Source organism: Dermacentor andersoni, chromosome 7, assembly GCF_023375885.2.
Source record: "Dermacentor andersoni chromosome 7, qqDerAnde1_hic_scaffold, whole genome shotgun sequence".
In the NCBI taxonomy this organism is placed as follows: domain Eukaryota; kingdom Metazoa; phylum Arthropoda; class Arachnida; order Ixodida; family Ixodidae; genus Dermacentor; species Dermacentor andersoni.
The window spans coordinates 48,984,814-48,990,163 of record NC_092820.1 but is presented as its reverse complement, the minus strand read 5'-3'; the positions used below and the strand labels follow the sequence as shown (position 1 = coordinate 48,990,163).

General features: G+C 52.6%; 1 non-coding gene across 1 annotated transcript; it reads left to right on the top strand.

Moving 5' to 3' along the window:
• The first annotated feature begins 2,334 nt into the window (after positions 1 to 2,334).
• TRNAK-CUU (transfer RNA lysine (anticodon CUU)) lies at positions 2,335 to 2,407 on the top strand. The gene has a single exon. It is a non-coding gene; the product is annotated as a tRNA-Lys (tRNA).
• Positions 2,408 to 5,350: the final 2,943 nt, after the last annotated feature.

The window sequence follows — 5,350 nt, the reverse complement described above, 5'->3', positions numbered from 1 at the left end:
CAGCTGCGTCGCACCCGGCGCCAACAGCAATACCAGCTGCCAATTTGCGCCCATCGGCGTTGCCGCCTCGCTCCCTTTCGGAGCCGTGCTCTTTTTCGAGCTCGTCAGCGATTTGCTGACAAAATGGGTCTTTCCGCTGAGCTTCCAGCAGCTCCCGTCTGCTGAATGCGATACCCATGGACGTTACAGGGTCCAGCAGGTACGCACTTTCGCCCGGCGACGGCGGCTTATAGGCCGCACAGCCGCCTGAACTCGCTCCTTCCGTGCCATTGGAGACAAGGGCTCCGGCTTCGTTCGGAAGCGTTGTCGCGGAGGGGTGCCGGTCAAAGGTCTCCGGGTCTGAAACGGGGGCGCGCGACAAAGCGTCAGCCACCACGTTTGTGCTCCCCTTCCGATAGCGAACAACAAAGTTGTAGCGCTGTAATATCAATGCCCAGCGCGCGAGGCGGCCTGAGGGCTCGCGCAAGCGCTTCAGCCAGGTGAGCGCCATGTGATCCGTTTCAACAACAAACGGCACTCCGTCGACGTAGGGATCGAACTTACGCAGAACGAACAATATCGCTACACACTCACGTTCGGTCACGGAATAGTTACGCTCTGCGGGCGTCAACGACCGGCTGGCAAAGGCCACTGGCCGAAGAACGTCCTCATGTTCTTGGAGCAGCACCGCACCTATAACCAGGTCGCTCGCGTCAGCTTGGACTACGAACTCCCTGTTCAGGTCGGGCAGATTCAGCTAGGCTGTGTCCACAAGAGCTTTAGAGAGAGCCCTGAAGGCATCATCTTGCTCCGGACCCCAGCTCCAGCTTCTAGACTTCCTCAACAACGAGGTCAAGGGAGCCTGTAGAGCGGCGCAGTTGGGCACAAATTGGCGGTAGTAATTCACCATGCCCAAAAAGCGTCTGAGGGCCTGTATGTTAGCCGGCGTTGGGTACTCGAGGATAGCTCGGACCTTGTCCTCGCTCGGCAAAACACGGCCTCACTCTATTGTAAAGCCCAGCAGTGAGACACGCGTCTCTGCGATCTGAGCTTTCTTCGGGTTCAGAGTGATCCCGGCAGCGTGCAGCCTTCCGAGGATGTCCTCAAAGTTGCGGAGGTGTTCCTCAAAGGTGCGAGAGAAGAGGACAATATCGTCTAGGTAGGCTAGGGCGTATTGCCATTTTGCCCTTCCGAGAACTCTGTCCATCCATCTCTGGAAAGTCGCTGCAGCGCCCAAGCAGCCAAAGGGCATGCGAGTGAACTCGTACAAGCCTCTATGTGAGGTGAAAGCGGTTTTCTCCGCGTCCCTTGGCTCCATCTGCACTTGCAGGTAACCGCGGCTAGCATCTAGAGTGGTAAAATAATGTGCACCACCTAGGCTCGCCACGATTGAGTCAATGCTCGGCATAGGGTAAGCATCCTTCCGAGTGACTTCATTGAGTCGGCAGTAGTCCACGCAAAGACGAGAGGAGCCGTCTTTTTTCGGGACCAGCACTACCGGAGAACCCCACGGACTATTAGATCGGCGGATTACGCCAGTCTCGATCATTTCGTCCATTGCGAGGTCGATAGCTTTCCTTCTGGCCACACTCACGGGCCTGGGATTGCATTTCCACGGTAGCGCGTCGCCTGTGTCGATCCGGTGTCGCACAAGAGTGGTGCGTCCCGGCCGATCTGTAAACATCGCGTGAAATTGGTTCAGCAGCGATGACAGGCGCGCCTTCTCACGTTCCGACAAACTGCCAGGCAAAGGGGGCAGCGAGCGGTTCGTTTCGCCGCGCGCGCTTGCGATCGTAGGATTACATGAAATCCGATCCGCTAGCGCTGCGCTCGGCTCGGGAGAATGAGTCTCGCAACGAGCTCTGCCCGCTTCGCTGGCCGACGAGGGGCCGCGTACAGCGGGTTTTGTGACAGCCGGAGCCTGGGGGGTCATGGGACTCGCCCCTCCTCCTGCCGTGGTGCCGCGCCTGGGGCTCTAGGTGCCACCGAAGCAACAGGGAAATGCGCAAAAGGTTTCAGGGGCGCACCAGGGCCCTGCCTGTATCCTTTGTTCGCAACGTCTATCAAGATCCCAGTGCGGGCCAGAAAGTCTCGGCCTACTATCACGGGTACGGACAGACCAGGGAGGTACACGAACGTGTGACGGCGTACACGCTCCTCCCAGCGCACAACCAATCTCGCCGAGCCATACAAGGTAGCCGCACCGCTCGCGAGATGGAAGGCGGTGTTGCAGGCTCGCAGCCGGACTGAGTGCCGGCGTAAGTGAGCCAAAACTTCCTCCCCGAACAGCGAGGCTGTGGCGCCACTGTCCAGTAGCGCTGCAAACGTTCGACCAGCGATCGTCTAGATCGACCAGCCCGGCTAGCTCAGTCGGTAGAGCATGAGACTCTTAATCTCAGGGTCGTGGGTTCGGGCCCCACGTTGGGCGCCAGATATGTGGGGCTTCGGGCTAACGTGCCCGGACCCGGCTAGCTAAGGTCTAAGGAGACACGTAGCTCGTACCCACTCCGCAGCGCGCGCAAAGGGGCGCCGCGGCGGGTTCGCTGACTCACCGGCAAGGCGTAGAGACGACTCCAGCCGTGGCACCAACGAATGGGGGTTTATTTCCTGCTATGTACAAAATGCGAGTACAATACAGGAATACGGCACTGGGGTGGCAGTCGCAGGCTACGGGTGAAAGCTCCCGGGAAGTGTGCTCCGCCACGCTGGCTCTTCCGAGCAGGTTCGCCACACCAAAGGGGGCCGCCTTGCTCAGAGGGGCGCGGGACCAAGGGGGTCCGCACGTCCGACAGCCATGAGCACCGAAAGTCAATCCGTCCGGGCGAAAGCGCCCGCGCACCTCCGATGCTGAAGGAGAGAGAAGCCGAAGAGAGGGCGAGAGGGGCCCGCTCCTCAGGCACTGTTCTTACGCGCGGCGCACGGCGTAACGTGAGCCGCGCGCGCAAGCAGCAGGCTCCGCGTCGCGCCGCGCCCGCGGCCGAGGGGAATGTACGCTATCCAAAATGAGGCTTGGAACTGCGTGTCCCCAGCGATCGCGCGGCCGAATGGCCCAAGTCACGCGTGCACAGGAGACAGGGGTCCCAAAAGGAGTCCCCACAGGTTGAAGACTGGGTGTATTAGTATAGAAGCTTGAAGTTGAATTGCGCAACAATTTGACGGGATACAAAGAAGAGAAATACACACAGCAGAACGCTTTGCTGTGTGTGTTACTCTTATTTGTGTGCCGTCGAATTATTGCGCAGTCGAACTTCAAGTAGAGCATTGGGCCTCTTTGGTGTAGGACTGAGGAAGAGAAATACACACAGCAGAACGCACTGCTGTGTGTGTTACTCTTCTTTGTGTGCCGTCGAATCGTTGTGCGATCCAACTTCAAATAGAGTATTGGGCCTCTTTGGTGCAGGACCGAGTCTATTCGACACCATGCCAGTGCCTTGCCACACAATTATGGAAGTCTGAAGGTTTGCAAACAAAGCTTTGCTTTCAAATCCACCTGCTCATGTAATACAAGCACTGATTGAAAGAACCATCATACAAAAATAATGGTGATATGAATGGCCTTTGAAAATTTGTATGTTGACACTAATGACATAATAGGTGCCACAGCAAACTCGACAGTTGTACTGGACAGAGCACTTTGTTTCCTATGTGAAGCACAAGCTTTCATTACATGCTGTGCAGATAACCAAGCTCAGTTTGTTTTAACGTGGTACACAACATTCACTGTAATCTGTTTTTGATTCTAAAGTGCCAAACACCACCTCTTTTTCAAGGATGTCATGGGAATATTTGGTGAGAACTGTTTACAGCCCCTCATAATGGAAGTGTGGCGAGCCAGCTTTGCTTGGGTGCCTTTATAGATTTCTGTTCCTGATCATTGAGTGCTATCAAGTTGCTAAAGTCTATGCAACCAGTGCAAGGCATTACGTGATTCTATAGTCAGATACAACTTTAGGAGGCCGCAGAATCTGCACTTCAACGGCAGATGAACACAAGCCTGCACCAATGGGCACACACTCTACACTGACGTCGTGCCGCTGGACGCCCTAATACCCGCTCATTGGAGAGGGACTATTTCTTTAGACGTGGAGGCAATCGGCTGCTGCGCTTTGGTCATCTGGGCGGGGCCTCTCCTGTCTTGTGAAGTTGTATCCGACTAGAGGATGCTGCTTTTCATACAACACCAAAGGACAAAGTGTACAATTATTTGGCCTATGAAATGGATACATCACAAGTGAACTATGCATGCGCTTAAGCTGTGTGAAAATTAGTACATGCAAATATATGACATTGTTAAAGATTATGTGGTATCGAACATGCATGTAACGGCACGTTTAAATCGGGGAGTGTTGCATTCATGTGCACAGTCTATAGGTGATAGCATTATTCAGGTCATACCGTTTCCTGTCTTTTCATTGTGAAATACACACACCGTTCTTCTTGTGTCTAATCAACACCCACTGTATTCTTGCACATAGAAAGAACAAACAGCACAATGACGTATATGCTGCATTAGTGTCTTTTTCATTTACACGGTCCAGGTTGTCTTATGTGTTTGCCCATTTTGAAGAGACATCAAGCGCATGTTACAAGTGTCCCAATATGCGCAGCACAATGTTTACTGCAATAATTTTATTCATGCTCTTGAATAATAAACAAAATAATAAACTGAAAGCTCCTTTATAAGGTGTGTTCTGGGGGCTCGACTGGAAAGCAGTGAGTGCACTGATCCTACTGTTGCAGAGCAGCCCTCTGGACCTTGCCACACTCTCAAGAGCATGTGCCTGGTGCTCGCCTACTGCCACCTGGCGGTTGAGTGCCTCTAGCAGAAGGATGTTTTGCTGCAAAAAAGTTGATTGTTGGGATGAATCAAACGCATATAAGCCATTATTTACAAATAAAAATGCTCATTGCACTATTGGTACTAACTGCCCTTGACTGTGGAAACCTTTACTGTATGCATAATAAAACAATTTGTCGGGACAACATTGCTTTATTTTTCATAACGGGTTGTATTTTTCAGAGCCAATTGTAATGTTTATTAGTGTACCAACAGCTGACGTGTCCTCGAACCTTCATGAGTCTCTACTGTCAGCACCACAAACCTATTCTTGTTCACTGCAAAATCAATGGCGCTTCCCAACAATCCCGTCTTATGCGAGCTGATTGCATCCTATGCCTACAAAGATCATATTTTTGTCCCATTACGCAATTTTCTACCATCCTCGGCTGCAGTTCTCTCTCCTTGACATCCATGCTGTCACGCTTATGTAATCACCTGTTATAAATTGGCAACAAATGATTGAAGATGTGCATGGCCTGCCCACCGATTCCATATTTTTTCTTAATATCAAATCTCAACTAGCATATAAGT